Source organism: Ixodes scapularis, unplaced genomic scaffold, assembly GCF_016920785.2.
Source record: "Ixodes scapularis isolate PalLabHiFi unplaced genomic scaffold, ASM1692078v2 PGA_scaffold0__279_contigs__length_252992795, whole genome shotgun sequence".
In the NCBI taxonomy this organism is placed as follows: domain Eukaryota; kingdom Metazoa; phylum Arthropoda; class Arachnida; order Ixodida; family Ixodidae; genus Ixodes; species Ixodes scapularis.
This window is the reverse complement of record NW_024609835.1, coordinates 6471015-6488362: the sequence shown is the minus strand read 5'-3', so window position 1 is coordinate 6488362 and position 17348 is coordinate 6471015. Positions and strand designations below refer to the sequence as shown.

At 50.5% G+C, this 17348-nt stretch overlaps 1 protein-coding gene across 5 annotated transcripts in view; it reads left to right on the top strand.

The window, feature by feature from the left end:
- Positions 1-17348, top strand: part of LOC8037145 (CUGBP Elav-like family member 4) — a 279808-nt gene that overhangs the window by 197462 nt on the left and 64998 nt on the right. The gene's annotated exons all lie outside the window — the stretch shown is intronic.

Here is a 17348-nt window from a genome sequence, read left to right as displayed (position 1 = left end):
AGTCTGCTTTACTACGAGATAAACATGGCCTCTAAATATTTGCCTATCTCGGTTCACTAAGCCACGGCCAAGCGGGTGAAGCGCCCACACTTTCAAAGCACAGTCCAATAACGTCCAGTTGTTTCGGCAGTTTAAAAGATCAGGTACCCCTTGCACGCGTCGCGAGTGTTGCGAAATTGCACCGCGCCTTGGGCCCGAAAGCAGCCATTTCTTTTCTTGTCGCTCGCGCCATGCTTGTCTTCTTCGACTTTGGTTGTGTACGGGATCGGGCGAAGAACCGGCTGCGCCAAAAGCTCGTTCCGTCTGGAGATCAGACGTCTTAGCGATGTCGAGTAGCCATTGGCAGAGTTTTTCCACCGGGTGATCGACACGTCTCGGTCAAGTATCAGCAACGCTGCAAGAGCTACAAGTGAGCGCGACTTCTTACAGCAAATGTGCTCTCCCCACAACTGGAAATGAGGTCCATCGTCGTTGTAGTTGGCCGACGGCGGCCGTCGCGATATTGGCAACTGATTGAAGAAAGATCGCTTGGGTGACTAAGAAAGACGAAAGTTGTGAAACACACCCTCGCGGCACAACGAAGTTCATTTCGGGCAGACGCTTTTGTCAAGCATGGCAAACAGTTCTTTGCCCCCTGTACCAAGATTGGTCGCAGGGGGCGGTAAAGTTTTAAAGCATAAGAGTTTTTTGTTTTTGTTTTAAGAAGCATTTTATGGGATATTTGTGAATAGATTAAACGTTAGAGATAAAGGGAGGAGATCTGGCACAAAAGGAGGAACACACACACTACCATTTTCATTCTCCAAGAACTGCACCCGGCGCGCCTACCAGCATTCGCGAAAACAAAATTCTTGATCTATTTGTATCTGTATTCCGCAGTAGGGTTTTGCCGCTTTTCTAAACGTATTTCAGGCATATCCCGTCATATAAAAGGCAAACGCATCTGAGCATCCGCATTTTTGTCTTAAAATACACGTATCTCAGTATTTGTATTCACGAACACATTTTTTTTAGCAGTTTTGCCGAACTCTGATACCTAATCGCATGCCGTACGCTTCGCCAACCTCAACATGGCCATGTTTATCATTGGGGACATATAATGGGCACCAGATCACGTGTTCGGTTGTTCTGGTTATGAGCTGAACCAACACCACCCGCAGTCAGGTTAAAAGATGCGCCACAATTTTCGTTTTCCCGCTCCTCGCCTTCTGTCTCGGTTTGACTGGGGGTGCACTCTTAAAAAGACACTGACATCCCCCCGAATTTTTTTTTTGCCAGGCGATTTATTATGGTCTCAGAAGACTAGCCGGTTAATTATTTTCTACAGGGTCACACATATTTTTAATAAAGTCAAAAAACGCAACTGCTCGAAACCGGACTGGGGAGGAAGAAGCAATATAGAGGCGAAGAGAGTTGGTTGAAGTCACGTGACTGTGCAGCTTTTTTCTCTCCAATCAACGTATTTGCAGCTTTTTACAAGCCGCAAAAAAATGGGTATCATATTTCTCTTCTATTCTTAATATTGTGTGTGTGCCTTCGATGACCAGCGACTTCGCTTACATTTGGTGGTCGTGTCTAAACCGTAAAAAACGGCTCGTGACCTCGGAGAACAAAGTGAGCGCGACTCAAACCGGCCAGTTCTCCATCGGCGGTTTTCGGGGGGAAAAACGAATTTTGAGCCGCGAATTGTTTTCCGGGTAGTTGCCCTGTTATATGTCATGTACAAATACAAACCTTGGCGAGCATATATACCCTGTCAGTGTCCCTTTAAAAAGAAGTATGTATATATTGGAAATCATGGTGTAAGGCGCAAAAAACAACGGACACAAGGGCGAAATCAGACATATACAGGCCCCACTCACAACTATATTTGAATAGTTCAGGAAGAAAAGAATACATATGTCGTCATCTGCATCATGTCCACGTATGCGCTTAGCCATGTGATATACGCCCCATCACCCATTCACAAAAACTTATCCAGTAATAATCTCGGCATTTATAAAGTGCAATAAAGTGCAATGGCTCACACCCACATTTGCTGCTTCTGAGACAGCGATTCTGGGCAAAGGCAAGTACCAAAAAGCGTGCTTGTTTTTGGAAACGTATCTTATCAGAAAAAAGGGGTACACAATGCGTAAGTGACACATCTATAGCACTCTATAATGCCGAGAATAAATTATTTGGTAAATTGTTGTGAATGGGAGATGAAGCGTATATCACATGGCCAAGCGCATGCGTGGACGTGATGAAGACGACGTCATCTGTATTATTTTCTTTCTGCACTTTTCAAATATAGTAGTGAGTGGCGCCTTTAAGTCTGATCTCTCTTGTGTCCGTTGTTTTTTGCGCCTTACATCATTATTTCCAACGTTCACCAACTAGCCCAACTACAAGTTCTTCCACGGTGTATTATTCCTCCATAAACGGTGGAACGGTGTCTTCCCTTATGTTCCTCTAGAAATGGAGCAACGTTCGTCCCTGCAAATGGGGGAGCAACGTTCCTCTCTCGTCTGTGCAGCAATATGGCGGCTCCGAATCGAGTGAATAGAGCTCAAGTAAGGCTTAACTAGGACGTCAGGACGCTACGCCTAGCGTAGATCTTTACGGGGATCGCTGCTCCGATTCAACCGAAATGACCTAGCGTAGTTTTCGGACTTCGCATGCCACTACACACGATACAGTACAGCTCACATATAGGGAGAACATGCAACAGAACACATTCAGACATCAACATGACCGCACACTAGCCCCTTCAGTGATTCGTTACACTGCGCTTCCGCCTTTTATACTGGTTGTTTTGAGGGTACGGATTTTCTCGATGAGAACCTAAGCACTAAATAATATTTCCAAAATGTTTAGTATGTTTTTTTGTTTTGTTTTAGTTGTGTCATGCTTGCGGAAGTATTTTAAACGGCTCGGGGGATGAGCTCCTTAGAAAAAATGCAGACCCTCATGGCGTAAATATTCGAACGCCAATAAAACAAGCCGCTCCACTATATGGTTTCTTCCATGCGTTTGCTTCCCCGCACAACACGTCGTAAAATGGCGCGAATGGGCGCCAGTTTTTCTATTGTAGTTTCTCTTTTTGTGCTGTTCCCGTGCGGCTGTAATCGTCGTCTTGAATTAATCTCTGTAGACTCAGCTGGAAGCGATGCCGGCGATGCTTTCCGGGCAGCGAATTTGCCTTTCGACCAACATGAATGCATTCAGAGCCGCGACTTGCGGCAGGTGCTAGGACGGAGCTACGCAGCTACACAGTCGCGAGCTTCGAAACTTCTAGGGACCATTACAGCGCGTCACTGAGAGGGCAGTTTCTCCGGGAACCGTAGTATATTTAAACAGCAAAATCAAGGATAGTATTTTTTGTAGAGTTTACCTACCACCCAGCCTTAATGCTAAATTCCGAACTGTAAATATACGCAGTTTCCGTCATATTTCAAGACTGCTCAGTCTTTACCCCAGAGCGCAATCGTCCTTGGTAAGGGGAGAAGACATCGCAGACGACAGTCACATTTACCATTGTAGTATACGAGCTACAGTTTAGACCAGCGTTCCAACATGACTTTCCGCAGGTCGATCGTAATCCGTAATCCCTCAAGAAATCTTAAACTCTTTGATGCAAAGCGTAATGTCGAATTGCGACACCCCACCCTCTTCGATCACCGCCCGACCAGCGGCATCAATGCCCGACAGTTTACTTCATCTCGTCTTGCTGTTGAGTGAACGCACGGTCACATCGGCGACAATTGAGGTCATCGTTGACAACGCACAACACTGCCATCACGGTGTTGCTGCTATGTCGCTGGCACGCGGAAACACAAAACCAGGTTGATGGTCGTTTGGCACTCGGCATCAGGAAACAGAGCCGAATGCAGCACACTAGACACGCAGACAAGCGGCAGCAAAAACTGTCTGTCAGCTTGGACGCACTTTCCACGATTCCCATATCGTCGTCAACCTGGTCACGTCGTTTCGCACGGTTCTGCAATCCGGAGACGGTCATCTTATCCCAGAGTACGTAGCGCTGCTGGCACTCCTCCGGAATTCCGCTGTCTCTAACGGCTTGTTCGCTCGTTTGGCGAAAATTAGCGTTAGAAACGTCAATGCAACCAAGGTGTTCCGTATGTTTCAGCTGGGAGACGGAATTACAGGCGGCCTTCGCTGCCGCGGAAGTTCAATCAACTCAACAACATTTATTGAACAAAGCGCGCGACGTGCTCGTAAAACGAAACCGAAAGAAGATTAGTCGGGTGGGCGAAAGCTTTCTCACGTTTGCGTGGAAAAGGAGAAAAACGTCTCCTTCGTTTTTTCTTCTCATGCCCGCTTGGGGGCGCGTCAGTAGAAGGGAGGAAAATGCACCGTTGTACCCTTTCCTCATATTTTTCTTAGAAAGTGCTCAGGAGATCCCCGAGTGCTAGCTTTGGTAGAACTCTCTCGCTGGAGGCGGGGCTTGCGGCGCATCCTTAACTCATATCTGACTACAGATGCTCAAGAGGCCTGCTTGCTTACTCTCCAGGATGACGTCATGCTAAGGGTTTGATAACGGGCCGCTCCGATTCGCTCCCTCTTTCAACCTGTCGTAATATTCGCGCGGCCTCGTTGCAGCGGCCAGTAGCTAAAGTGTCCGGACAAAATCGTTCAGTGTGTTGGAGAGGGAACTGTGTCGAGTCTTTGTACGTGTTGGTTGAGTAGGTAAGCGTTGCTTGCCTTTCTCTGATTTCTTTTTTTTTTTTTTCTAACTGCCGTTCTGTGGAAAGGAGCATTAGTGCCCGTTGTAGGTTATAAAATTCGAGGATGACTTCCGAGGAGTATTGCTGGGAAGAGGAAAACCGTCCCGCCAGTCCATCAAAGGAGAGAAACAACGAACTTGGCGGTCAAGAAGTCAGGAGGGACGCACGACACGAGCAAGCCAGTTTTCGTGCGCTCGTGTTGGTCGATTGGTGCTAAATCAGGAAGCAAAGTTGGACGTTATTCACAATAGACTGCTCTCACTTGGTGAGATGTAGTGCTACGCGCCCCAACCTGTAGAGAGGCAGTGCGACCACTGCGGTTTCTTGGGGGTGAACTACGCAGCTGCGTTGGCATGACCGCACGTCCGCACCAATGCCCGTCCACATCGAATACGGCGAGTGTCGAGGTTCAGCAGCCCCAGCTTTTGCTCCGAGATCCGTGCCACGAGATACTCGGCCGCCGATTGTACCCCTTCCAGAAGGGACTCAGCCGCTTTGTCGGTTCTGTATCGACGGTCTAATCCCTCAATAGCATATCATAAAAAAAGGTCGCGATTACAAAGAAAATGAAGTAGACAAGATTTAATTGATTAATATCAAATTCATTTGATTTCCATTCAAAATATTATATTTAAATCAGATGAATGTTCTTTAAGTCACTGTTGTCATAGAAAAAGGCTTTTGATCAAAATATGTATTTTTAAACGTGACAGATTGATTGAGCAATCCGTTCGATCACTGAAAGCAATCCGGGTTAAAAATTAGTGTAAATCAAGATCTCTGTTTAATAACAACTTTTCATTGGATAATTCTCCCCCCCCCCCCCTTTCCCAAGGAGCAAGAAGAAGCAGCTTGATTGTTTTAGGGTAGTGAACAAGCTTCTTTTTTTTTTCGAAATACATTACTTGTTTAGCTTTAGTTTCTTTCGTGTTCTTACTGAGTTTCAATAGGACACTACGCAACTGTCGAATGGAGTGAACGGTACGAATAAAACTCAACGATCCGATTTGCTTAGAGGACCACTGCCTTGTAACTCGTGTATAAGCTGACACAAATATGTCTTGGTTTATAATTCCGTCGTCATAAATTTAAAAACACACACACACATACAAGCTACAAAACACTAGACAAACGCTGAATGAAAACAAATATTTTGGGATTATTTGCGCGGTAAAGCTTCGACTTAAATCATAGTAGTAAAATATAGCTGATTTCAATTACGCTTTAAACCATCTTGATTTTTATTCTCCCCCCAGGACCTTACACTCTGAGAAATGCCTGCGCGTCTACTCACCCGCAAAACACTCGAAGAGTCAATCTCTGTGATCTAGGAAATCAGCTCAGCGAATGATGAGGCGGAACATCTGTTTAGACATCAAAATTAAGTCTGCGCTGTGGCATTACGCCTCTGACGCGCACACCTTTTATCATTATGTTTTGCTTTTTTACACTCGTGCATCGACTGTAGTGCCACCTGGATCGGGCCAAGATAGCAGGCGGCATTCTTCAAAGGATGGCGCTACTTTTCCGTATAAAGGGGCTTTATACCCGGATGCTCCGCCTCATCATTCGCTCAGCTGACTTCGTAGATCGCAGAGATGGGCTCTTTGAGTGTTTTGCGGGTAAGTAGACGCGCAGGCATTTCTTATGGTGAATTCCACTCGTAGATCTGGAGCGCTTTCCAAAATCCGTGAGGGAGGCAAAATTCCGCTCCGTGAGACCCGCTCCGAATCGACGAGGGGAAGATAAACTTGCATTTTTGGAGCGACCTCCCCCACACCCCTCCCCACCCCTTCTCCCTCCGCTGTACAAAATGGCCGCTGCTCGAACTTGACAAGCCCACCAACGCCTCAGCCGGCTGATCTTTCCGACGACCAGTGACGACTGTCACTGCTTAGCTGCAGAAGTAACACGCGACACAGGCCGGGCGAAATTATACGTAGCACGGCGCCCATGTCACAAATAACGAAGACGTCCGCGTTCGGCACCGTCACATACCTTTCGGCCGCCTCGAAGCGGCGGGGCACGGACAGCGATTGCCAGCGGTGGAGTTCAGATTTGTAGTACGACTTTAATAAACACAGGTAACAAACCATCACTTGCGCGGTCGTTGCCTAATCACTTCTTGCTTTATTTCACGGGAAAACGCCGACGGAATGCAGCGTAAAAAGGTAAACAATCACTGGCTGCAGAATGAATAGGCCTAACCTTGCGTCTGCCTCCGGCTTTTCTGTCGTTCTTTTTCTCGTTCTTCCTCTCACGATCACAGACGTCAGCGCTTACGATTTGCCACGCTCCACATTCCCGGCTTTTTATCCCTGATCTACGCGAGGTAGAAGCGTTCGAGCCGTCACAATCCAGAGTAAACAACCGACGCACCCGAACAGATCCAACTCCACGACCCGACCGGCCCGCCGATCTCTCCAACCTCGCCGCGCATGCGCACCGCCGATTTAGACGGAAATCACGTGGGCCTCTCTGTCAGTTTCCGGAGAGATCCGTGAAATCCCGCAGAGCAAGTTCGGCGGAGTTTGGGGCGCTCCGTGGAGCGGGCGCTGCCAGAGATCTACGAGCGGAAGATGACCGACTTGAGCCAGATCTGCGAGCGGAATATGCGCGCTCCAAATGGAGCGCTTTTGGAGCGCTCGAGATCTGCGAGCGGAATTCACCATTAGAGAGTATGCTTCGCCGCGGCGGTGCGTGCCTCTCGGGTCTCCGCCCCTTAGTCTAAGGGGGTGGTGAGCGGACCAAGCGTCCTCCGGCGGGCCCCTCTGGCCCCTTGGGACTCGCGCAGGCGGCCTCCTCCGAGCCCCGCAGTGATCCGGACAGCCGGTGTAAATGCGGCGCGCGGAATGTGTTCCGACGGGGCCATCGGGTCATGGGGCGAGCCTTCCGAGCGGCGGTGTGCGGGCTCCTTTGCCGGCCCTGGGCGCGCTGGGCGTCCGCATGCCGACTGCCGTCCTGGGGCCAAATTAAAGAGACGACGGTGAGCGACCTCTCGTTAGAGGTCTCTGGCTTCCCGCTCAACCCGCTCCGTTTCACTTTTGTTCGGCCGCCATCGAGAGTTGAGCGCGTTTTTGGAGTACCGTTATTAACTCGCGAAAAAATGCGATGATTACGTCCGAGCGGCTCGAAATCGCCCTCATCAAGCCGCCGTCTTCGATTGCACTGGGCGGATCTCCGGACCTTATTATTAAAAGGGCCCGATGACGCCTTTTTAAATGACAACCGTCCGCTCTTCTTCCTCGACTGTTGTTAACTAATTTCTTTTTTTTTTTTTTTACTTCTTAAGGTTCCTCCAAGTGCCCCCTTGCGCTCCTGCACGAGTACGTTTTGAACGTAAAAACGCCTCTAGTACGCTATACCTAATGACAATTACATAAATGGCGCTTATTTAAGTTTTCTTTTTATCCTAAAACCAATAACCGGCTTGTCAAAAAAAACTGGTCGCGTTACGATGCTATATTAAGAAGAAATTTGGTGAGCACACTGGCATGGCTGCAGGGGCACTCGCTGCACTTGGGAGCTGACAACCAACCGAAATGTCAGCTACTCACATCTATTAATTATAAAGCGCTTCGTCTAACCCGACCTTTTGACATAATGCGACGCAACGTTCTTCGCGTTTAACGTCTTTGGAAGCCGTATGTATACCACGGGCGAACGAAACGAATGAGCGAAGGAATCACTCTCGACTCAAAGCGGATTACGCGAAAGGAACGTGCATATAGGGCGCCGCTGGTGGCGCCTCGTTTCCCGATCTTAATGAGACAGCGAGAACGGAAAGTGAATTAATGTAAGAACAGCCGCTGACGGCCGCCCCCTTTTCGAGCTCGTCCGTCCGCTCATTTGATTAGCCCGAAAAGTGGCCAAGTGTGACGCAGGCTTCCGGCGTCGTCCCGCGCCCCGATCAATCGGTCGCATCTCCGGCCGAGCGCCCGCGATGCGCCAACAATCGCGTTCCGTCTGCGGTAATCGGATCCTGCTTTCGGGGAGACTCGGCGTGTGCTCTGGGGAGATATTCGCCAACGTTGCCCAGACGCGACCAGATTGCGAGCGGCGGTGAGCGATGGACAACAAGTCCGCGGCCGACAGCCAGAGGCGCCCCGTTGCCCTCGGGCACGCTTCCTTCCTGCGTCGAGCGTGCTGCTTGCGCTGCAAGAACGGAAGAAGGACGAAAACAGCACGTCGAGATCTCGGCATCCCGTCCCGGGAAAATCCGGCCCGCCGAGAGCGTGCTGCCGCCGCGCGCAAAGGCACGTCTGTTCCAGCCGAGGATCACCGGGACGATGTCGTCGGTGCCGGGAGCGAAGGGCGGCTGGCGCAGGGCGTACCAGCCCCTCCCACGCTGTCTCCCGTTTGTTTTGTTCTTTCATTGGGTGACGTAAAGTGCGCACTCTCGTTTCGCCTGGAGGGCTTTTCTGCGTTCCCCGAGGAACGTCAGGGAGGCTTCCAGACAAGGCATCGAACGTTCGACGGACGTGCCGATGTGTGACATTTCAGAACTTGGCGGAGTCGCCGTCCCTGGCACGACTCGGCCCGTAAAAGCCCCGGCCACTCGTCTTAGCTCCTGGTGATGTTTACTAGCATCGTCCCCTCGGTGCATTCTGTTCCATCCTGGGCGTCGAACACGAACGCGAGCCGAAAACAGGAACGAAACTCTAACCGGTATTGAACATGCGCTATTGAACCCGAACCGGAACGAAACCGTAATTTCATGTGGCGGTTACCGGTTCATCGGAAAATGATTCGGCGTAATACAGTGTGAAACTAAATGAAGTGTGCGGGTGAGCTGGTTTCATACTGGCATCATTGGTAACCCAAGAAAGTGGGGAAAACGGGACTTGAAAACACAAAGCTACAAAATTTTGAGGTCACTTTTCCATCTGAGCCGTGCATGTATTTTCGGGTGCAAGACAATTAATTATTCGCAACTGTCCCGTAGCAGCGCAGTGAAAAAAAAAAAAGAATCGACGGCTGTTCGCGAGTATTTGTTGGTTTATTCCACGGTGGGCGAAAGCTGGAGCCTCCACAGGAGAGGCGAGGTGACGCGGACCGCGACAAAGGGACGTCCGTCGCTGGGTCGCCCATCGCCTGGAGCTCCGAGCGCTGCCCGAGGAACATATTTTCGTTTATTTTGTTTGTTTTTCAAGTGCGGTAGGGCGCCCTTTCTTCTTTTCTTCCCATTTATCTCTCTGTTGTTTTTGGGCTCCTTTTATCGTGTTTAACTTCGTCGTTCGAAATAGGCAGTTTCCGAGCGAAGTGCGTGCTAGTGTCGCCGTGGGTGCTGGCTGATTTACTTCACGTGTGAGTACTGTACTGTAGTACTGTTTTCGAGTGCATGTATGACCACGTAATTTACATATATATAATGGCGTTACGATAGAAAGTAATGGTCAGAAAACGAAGTTAAGCATCTATTTGTTCTGCTCTCCTCGTTTCCCTAGCAAAGCCTCTCTTGGCACCCTTTTTTTGTACTATTTTAATACAGACGCACTTTTATTAACGCGATAGAGTTAAGGAGCTCGTGGCGCGCCGGCCTCTGTGACGTGCCAGAGAAGACGCAAAGGCCTCAGGGTCGTGTCAGAAAAGCTGCCGTGACGTGAAAATCCTGAATGGTCGATAGGGGCATGACCACACAGCCACATGACCTAAGCTCGTCTGTCTGGAAGAGCGTACAGTTTCCATCCGTCGCGGAGGAGTGGAAGGTTTCCGTCCGTCGCCGAGTCCACTCAGTGGCGCTGCGATCCTACCACCATCGTTCTTCTGTGGAGAATCGTACCCGCCGCAGGCCGCCGGGAGAGAACACGTGTGCGATGGATACGGTGCTGTTTACCCGTGCGGGATGCACTTCCGAGCCGTCTTCTGGGAATGCGGATGCCGCATCTACGTCTGCTCCTGCTCGGCGACGGGGTCAGCAACCTAAGACAGAAGCCCAAAAGGCGGAGACGGAGGCAAGGTGCGGAGAGGCACTGCGCCACAAGCGGGCCGAGGATTTGATAACGCCATCGCGTTCCACTCTCAAAGGCGAAGCTTGAGCGTTCTCCACCTTTTTTCTTAACAGTTGGGAACTGTGAACTTTTTTAACTTTTCGTTTCGCTTAGTCAATGAAATGCACGGGTGGTCAAGGACTAAGGTAGAGTTATGAACCGGCTTGAACCGGTTCGCGCTTGTTGAAACCCCCAAGAGAACTCATATTTCGAATGAATCACCGAAATTCATCCGAACCGAAACAAGATGCCAAGCTACTGAACCCGAACCGATCCGAAATTTCGACACCCTGCTTGCATCGCGCGCTCCCAGCGCGTACCGTACATTCACTGGCGGTGACTAAACGGCGACCCCTTGTACAGCGGCTCCATTGAGGCCTCCACAAGCGCAAAAAGAATACGAGTCGAGCGAGCAAATACTCAACTGCGCGTCAGTGGGTAGTTTTCCAGCATCAGCTGTACTAGGCTTGTACTGGGTGAGTGTCGCGTTGCCGAAAACGAAGGAAGCATGGGCGCCTTTATCGCAGGTGGCTCTGGCGCCGGGAGAGGACGGGGGCAGCCGTCGCCCTTCTTCTTCTTCTAAGCGTTGTGAAAGATGGTGGGAGGTAGAACCCCCCGCAGCCGTCGCCCTTTGGCATGCTAACAGTCGCGGTTGAGGCGCACCGCGTTGGGTCCAATCGCAATTGCGCCGGGAGTCATGTAATCGTGCTCCTCACCACCTGCTCTTTCTCGCCTTCGAGGGACCGTTCCCTCGGCGCTCCGAAGGTCCCTTCACACACTCGCCACTTCTTAGGACCGGAGAGCCTAAAACCGCTTTTTAAACCTCTCTTGACGGCTTACGGCCGGCACCTCAGCGGCGCAGCCGGTCGCGAGCTCTCACAAAATGCTTAAAAACCGGTCGTGTCGAAGTTGGCCGTAGTCTAACACAAGTGAGTGAACGTGCGTTGGGAATGGTGTGGCCGCAGCAAGCAGCGGCTGCTCGACGGGGCTGCTTGCGCCCGCGAGAGAGGTCGTCGTCGATGGCGCCGACGTTCTCACCCTGAACGTTAGGATGAAACTTCATACGACGTCAAGATCATGGTGTGCGTAAACGTGAAGCGGTACGTAAAAAAGACTGTGGTTTGAAAAACTGAAACTCGTGAAGTAGGAAGAAAAAGGGACAGACATCGTCTCAAACTCAGCTAAAAACTTTATTGCCTCTACGCTTTATATACACCTCCCCCGAACGTCGCCGGCACCACATCAGTTGATCACCGAACTACAAACAATACACCAGAATCACAATACACTAAACCGCAAACAATACATAAAAAAAACATTAAAAAAAGAGAAGCGTGGCCTATCGTTTCCATCTTCACCCAGTACACGGGGTGCAATACAAACAGTGTAACACCAGCACAGAGAAACACACAATGACCGTTTCTAATCTACCCCCCCCCCCCCGCCCCCGCTCTTTTTCCCCTGAACTGAACCATGAATCACACACAGCTCCTTTTTTTCTTCCTACTTCGCGAGTTTCCGTTTTTTCAAACCACAGTCTCAGGTTTCAATCATCATGTATAACGTACACCAGCTCTCCTGCACTTGAACCGTTTTTTCACGTCAAAGAGATCGACCGTTACCGACGGAAGAATGGACACGCTCGTGTGGCCAAGCAATTTGTGCAGCGCTTCCGCAAGAACGTGCTAGGTTTTGTACCCGGGGACAACGTTTGCTTGCAGTGCAGTCAAAGGTATACGGGCACGCGTGTCCTCTCCCTTTTTGAAGCGCTCATTCAAGCTGCGCGCGCGCTCTTCTCCTTCTTCGAAAAACGAGTCCCCAAGTATACACCTTATCCACAAGCGGGCAGCCATCTTGAATGTCGTAACTTCTGGTAGGCGCTAAAACATCGTTTTGATCTCTCCATGCCGCTGGATTGCGGCGTGGAGAGATCAAGAATGCGTGATTATCACACATTCCTGTTTGACCTTACCTATATCTTCTCACATAATCCAAGTTGAAATGTTTTATTATTTTTTTGTCCCGCATGGCAGATAGGGAACCCACGTGACTGAGAACCACAGGAAACGTCTGTAGCTGTTCCGTGTGTGATCGGGTGTGCTTTGCGCGAGGCAACCGCGCGACGCTACGTCACCGGAATTTCCAGTCAGTCACGACGCATAATCATCGAAATGCCGCTGTCCATCCGCACCACGTCGCGTAATCGTTTGCGCATTTTTTTTCCCCGGGACGAAAGCATCTTTTGCGCGTTTGAGAGATCTGCCGGGCGAATCTCGTGGACGTTTTGAGCACGCAACGAATGCAAGTGGAGTGCGTCAGCGAATAAAAGCTTGGCTCATACGCTTTCCTCCGTAAACGAATTCGCTGCAGCCTTCGCGAAAAGACGCTGGAGCGGCCCCAGCGGCCGTTCCGGCGTCTCCTCAACACGGCCATCTTTTTCGCGGATCGCGTGCCGCCGAGCTTGGGTCTGATCGCTCCAGTCGCACCAGCGGGTGGAAGGGAGGGCGGATGAATATTGATGAGCAGATTTCAAGCTGCCGTTTATCATTGGTCGGGATGCAAACCAGCGTCGTTCTTGCCAGTGGGATTTTGCTCTCGTTTTGCTTTCGAAAACGCCGCTTTTTCTCGCCGAGGCCGGATTCGATGCGCCGTGGGCTTATCTGAAGGCGCGAGCTTCTCGGGAAATTGCCTATCAGAGCTCCAACGCTGCGGCCGGGAGGACTCCGAATTGAAAGCACACGCGGAGATTTGAGCCTCATCTCATCAGCCGCTTTTTGTTTCGTGCGCTTTCTTCCGGCTCGGAGATGAATCTTGGCTCCTATCTGGCTCCATTATTGGTTTTCGGTCGCCAAAGCGCGTCTCACGGGCTGCGAAAAGAAACGAGTCGACGCCTTTTCGGCATTTCTGTGTCGAATCCCTCCGGCGGTCTCGCGACGACCGTTCTCCGAGACTTCCTTCCCCGAAGCAGCGTACGAGTGCCCCGAGAGACACTCTGACTACCACCACGTGCACTGACTGTGATGGAATTAAGTCTGCTCATTTGGACAACATGTGGCTCGAATTGTTTTTGTTCCAAAAGAAAACTCGTTGTTGCATTTTTTTCTCTTATTTTTATTGATTGACGCAGAGTCTTCTTTTGTCCCGACAATTTCATAGTGCTTCCGAGACGCGTTTGCTTGTTTAGGTCACAGGGGGAACCACCCTGCCGAAACTGTCACTCAAGAAGCAAACGTTCATTACAATTTTCTTCGTTCACCAACATTGACGGTGCTTTTTGTAGAAACTGTTTCCTAGCTTGTTTGCATTTTCGTTAAAAACAAGATTTGTTCTCGGATTGCTGCGCCCCTGTTCTTTGTCCGAAAGCATCTAAAATCCATTTCCGAGGAGAGCAATATCGTACTTTCATTCCGTACAAGGAAACAAAAAGAAACGCTTTTCGGAACGTATAAGCAATATTGCTTCTCTGTCGTTGCTTCGTTGTAAGCCGCGCTCTGTTCCTAGGGTTATGTGGCGTGCCGTCACGGGGCGCAGCCATCGGTTCATATCGACTCAGTTGTTCTCAGGGTCTGGCGTCGGCCACCCTCCGAGCAGCGGCCGTCGACATTTGGAGCGCCTGTTGACGGCGAGTGGGCACGATGAAAAGTCCCCGTGGCGGCCTTCCGCGCGGAGCTCGGTCCGAGGCTTCCATTGGCACGCCGGACACGTGCCTGCCGTTGGGCCGCAGTTGGCCGCAGCCGCCGCACTCACCCCCGGAGCTTGGGAGCTTTGCTGCCGCGGTTGCTTCACTCGATGGGCCGTGTTCGTGCTGCTCCCTCTCTGCCGTCCGTCGGTCACCGTCCCCGCGTCCGCAACAGATTGCGCCATTGCGCTTACGCTGCGAAGCACCCTGCGCCAGTCAAACCAGCCTTCGGCCTCCCAGCCCTGCCATCGTATTACCGATCCTGGCAGAAGACGCCTCCAGGACCGAGCTGCAATTGAAATTTGCCCGATGCTAGCGCACCGGCTGTTCCAAACTGCTTTCGCTCCTCCGCCCGGGCGAAGGAACCCCCCTCTCGTTTTCCGCCCTTTCGCAATTCAGGCATTTCTGTGGAAGGACCCGGCTTTTCGTCCGCATTTTCGCAACGTCTCAGTTAAAACGGGTGGGAAGCTGCCGTTATTCGAATGAGCTGGGTGGGTTCCGCGCACTTGCCCCCTCTCCGTCCGCGCGATTTCGTCTCCCAAAGGACGAAGTTCGAGCAATGGGAGAGGTTCGTCGCGGGCGTCTTCATCGATCGCTCGTAACGGGGATGCTGCCCGTCCTGACAAAACTCGCTCAGTGATTTCTGATTCCCAATAACACGTTAATTACATTGTGTGAGAAACACCTCGCGTGTTTCGCTATGTCCGAGCGAATTCCCTTTGTATCTATTTGGTTGTGGCAATGGGCGAACGCGCGCCCCACCTGGAGCCAGAGGAGATCTTACGCGGAGACCAATAAGCGGACTGCACCCAAGTCTCGTATTCTGAGTCGAGCTGAAGTAGTCCCATCAGTGGGGCATTAGATTACAACGCCGACGACGTACGTGCGCAACTTTGAGGTTTCTTTGGGCTGCGGTTCTTGCGGGCGTTGCAGGAAGATCTTCAGATATCTTGGTCAAACCAAGAGCCCCGATTTTTAGGTGGCCGCTATCCAGTCTTGCGTAGTATCGCAATAGTGTAATTCGTTACTTTTTGGGGTAACTTTTTTACTGTGACTCGATACATTTTTTTAAGTAACTCTAACAATAACTTATATACTTTTTCTGAAAAAGTAACAAAAAATGTCTGCCAAGATACAAATAACTTTAATAAGAAAATACCCCATTTTGTGAACACTACAGCGGGTTTGACCATGTGCGGAAGTTAGGCCCCACATTAGACGCGGCCAAACAAAAAAGCAAAAAACAACCAATAACTCAAAACGTTTTTTGACGGATCAAAGTGCGGGCGCAGCGGGCAACCGCAAGGATGTCGCGATTCCGGCGGTTGGTCGTAGAAATGCTAACGAGAAGCTGCGAGTAGCAGAACCGAACGCGAGTGTCGCTGTCGTCACGGCGTCCCCACTTCTGACTGCCGAAACTTCCGTGGACCGCCACACTGGAGTGCGACCTGCTGCAGAACAGGCGTCTGCCACATACACTGCAGCTGTTGGGACGCCGCCAGGATCGCCAGAGGCGACAGCATCACGCCTCTGTGACGTCATCAGGTGGAAATCGAAAGACCACTTTTTTGTACGCGGTAAACACACCAGTCAAGGACACGATCCACTAAGCCCAGAGAAGGATATCCCTCGATATTTCTAGACACCGGCCAATCAATATAATGTCATTCCATCGTCTCTCTTCGCTTCAGGGTCGTAAACCTTCGGCGCATTCGGTCGCCAGCCCGTGTGCGTTTCAAAAAATTCTTCCCATTCAGAAACGGGTGGGTGGCACTTCAAAGATAGCGCTTTATAGGTCAGTTGTGAATGCACAAAATGGTCTTACAGGACAGGCTGGCGCTCGGAGTGGCTCAACCGCGACCGGATTCTCCGAGAATCGGACGTAGAGTCGTCCTAGCAACCTACAGAACGACTGCGATCACTCGCGTATATATATCTGGAAGGTAGATTTGAATCACCGAGCAAACGAAAGAAAGTGGAGAGAGATCCGTAGTTTCTTGCGTCTGTCTCGTACTCACTACGGAAGCAGATGCAGCTCACTCGCCACTCTCGCTCAGGGTGTAAGATAGGCAGGTCCGGATCCGGTGGACAGAACCCGCCAGGTAGACATAACCCGGTCGCACATCAGCAGCGCGACCGGATTCTGTCCACCTGGCGGCTTCCGCTCGGGAGGTACCCCCGCTTTACGATAGATGGCGCGGCGGCAAACGGAAGGCGATGGACTCGAGTTTGTATGGAACCCTGCGAGAGAACGCACCTTGTCTGCGATATTCTTTAGTTTAAAGTCGAATTTACTAATTCCCGGGCAAATGAAATTATCACACGATTATTTATCGACGCTTTTCTTACCTTTGATGGATTTTACGCTTTTTGATTTGTTGGTTTTGCTTCCGAACGCGCTTAGAGCAGACGAGTATGGCACTAGCAAAGGAAATTGTTATTTCTCGCCGTGTTTTGGCGCCTGGGAACGACAACGATTCTTGATGTATGGGCCGTCATTGCTGTGTTGCCAACTGTCGGTCGGGATACGGCGCAAAGAAAGAAAAATTGGTGATAATTAACGCAGGCGATGTTGACTTCGCGTGACTCTGTCGTGCTGGTCACAGTGTGATCGCAGTGTAGTGCGACGGCGTACCGCTGGCTTCAAATCACTTCGCACTCAAACTTACCTTGCTTGCACATAGGCAGCGAAAACGTATAAGCTAGATCTCCGAACACATCTGCAGGTGGAGTGGAATCGACGCCCTCGTGGCATTCACGACACGCCTCAGATGATTTCTCAGCCAGCCTTCATTTGGTTACGCTGCGCGCCCCCTTGATTATTCTAAGTTTCAATGCAGAACTAGGGGCAAAACAAAACCTATGAATTAAATATATTGTTAGTTTGCTCTATTAAACGTGCGGGGTTCATGCATACTTTACTAAATAAATTGCCAGTGAATCGCCTTG